This window comes from Pyrus communis, chromosome 17, assembly GCF_963583255.1.
Source record: "Pyrus communis chromosome 17, drPyrComm1.1, whole genome shotgun sequence".
NCBI classification, from domain to species: domain Eukaryota; kingdom Viridiplantae; phylum Streptophyta; class Magnoliopsida; order Rosales; family Rosaceae; genus Pyrus; species Pyrus communis.
The window spans coordinates 7,088,325-7,090,715 of NC_084819.1; the positions used below are offsets into that span (position 1 = coordinate 7,088,325).

Consider the following 2,391-nt stretch of genomic DNA (forward strand, 5'->3'; position numbering starts at 1 on the left):
AAGGCACTTCAAGTTCTTTTGGAACATAAAAACATTTTCTATATAAACGCTTTTAGTCAATTTAAAAACACTTCCAAACGAGCTACTTAGTACTTGTAAGTGAGAGATCTTAGGTTCAATTCTGACCACATGCGAATTTAAACCAGCTCATTGTGAGGCTTAGCCTACTCCCTCTTCCTTAGTGTAGATAATATCGTTTGCTTAAAAAAACAAAAAAAAAAAAAAAAAAAAAAAAAACTTCCAAACGAGTCTTAAATTAATAACAATAATCTCATTGTGTTTGGTGGCCATATCACATATGAAATAAATGAATGTGATATGTAATGATGTGACATCGTAAAATAGGCAATGGTGGATATAGGTCAGCAACAGCCCGTCTAGCTCAGCTGGTAGAGCGCAAGGCTCTTAACCTTGTGGTCGTGGGTTTGAGCCCCACGGTGGGCGATTTGCCTTTTTGTAACTAGTTTCTTGAAAATCAAAATCATCTGTGTTTAGGTTTTTATGTTTTTTTATTCTTCTATTTGAAAGTGGAGTAATATCTCTATAGTGAAAGTAATATAATGTTCTTCACCTTTTCAACCTTTCTTTTCTACATTCTCATACCATCTTCTCGTCCTCTACTTCGTTAAATCATAGGAATCGCTTTTATTCCAAGCTTCTTTTTAAAGGTCATTTCCATTCAAAGAACTAAGCACATCCAATATTCTTTTTGTCATTTATTGCTATCAAATAAATAAAAATGCATTCATTAAACACTAAAACATCACATTGTTAATCAAAGAGTTAATTCATTTTCAATCTGGCTGATTTTTCGCTAGAATAATCTTAAAGTTTGAAGGGCTTTGATTATCATAAAACATTGCAGAAAGGGAAAATAACTATATATAAAAAAAAAATGTACGAAAGAAGGTTGCCAATATTTCTCAAAGTAAAAAAATGATTTTCACACACTCCTTTTAGTTTCTTACGCATTCCTGTTCCACATTGACGGTTGATTTTGTTTGATTTATTCTATATGATGGCTACAAATAAAGATGAATGTGTAAAAAGCTAAAAATGTTATGAGAAAATCACTTACTAATCAAAATTGCATTTCCATCCCAACTAACCACAGTGATCCACATCAAACAAGTCTAACTGGCTCATTGCATTTTCATGATAGATTGAACAAGGCCCATAATTAACAACCAAATTAGCCTATTACGTGAGTATCTTCTATAAAAAAAGACATCTTAATTTAGTGGTTAAGAAGACCATCCAATCGGCTGCCATTCCAGTGATAGAGATGAATGTTATCCTTAGATTAAGGTGTAAATTTGAACCTATTGGTTCCTTGATTTAATATTTAATCTAACAAATCTATCGTGTAAAAGAAAAAAAAGAAAAAGAAATAGATCATCTAATTCAATTAAGCCTAAGACCATCTCCAAAAGAAATGTTATATCTTTAGTGGAATATCGTGTGATCAAATTTGAAGGTAGGAGCAAGCTCCCACCGATATATCAATCCTATGTGAATTGACATATGAGTTTTCATATGTCAAATTTGATATATGAGAAAAAATGATGTCGAATAATTTTTAATTATTTTATTGTGTGTGTTCCATTAATGCATCAATTATAGATCTTGAAAATTTATTTTAATTGACTTCTATTTAAAATGGGTCTTATAAATATCATTTATTAAAAAAAAAAAACATATCGGTTGAAAAAAAGAAAAATCTAAATTGTCTCATCAGCTATCAAATTAACATTTGATATTTATTTTTTGACAAATCCATTGAAGATGTTCTAAGTGATCCTCCCAATTTTTTCACCTAGATATTTGTGCATATCGGCTCCACCAAACTGCAATCATGGGCTTGATTTCGCCAGCTGTCTCTAATTGCAATACAAGTTTTCAGCTTTCAACGTTTACAATGCATCATTCTTCAACTTTTATAAAGGGGTGGAAAGTATAAAGGGGTGGAAAGTGTAAAAGAGTAATGTTATATATGCCAATTTTTTTAAATTAAATTTATAAGTCATATAATGTGTAACTAATGGAAAATAAATAAGTTAATTTATAGTTAAGTAATAATTTAATTATCAATAACTACGCTATATGATTTATAAAATTTGATCTAAATACTTAGTCTCTTTGGCGTTATCGAGGGACGATAATTCTAACCGTTAAAACCGATAACCGTGGATAACCGACCGAATAGATTGGATTTGAGTATGAAAATTCGGGTATATTTTGGATATGAGAAAAAACTGTGAATAATATTTGGTTATAGTTATAGGGATCCCCAATCTATATCCGTCTCCAAATCTGAACTGAATTATATATAATATAATAGTATTTATATATAATTATATATAATATAATTGTTATATTTATTTATTTATT

General features: G+C 29.8%; 1 non-coding gene across 1 annotated transcript; it reads left to right on the top strand.

Moving 5' to 3' along the window:
- Positions 1-371: 371 nt before the first annotated feature.
- TRNAK-CUU (transfer RNA lysine (anticodon CUU)) lies at positions 372-444 on the top strand. The gene has a single exon. It is a non-coding gene; the product is annotated as a tRNA-Lys (tRNA).
- Positions 445-2,391: the final 1,947 nt, after the last annotated feature.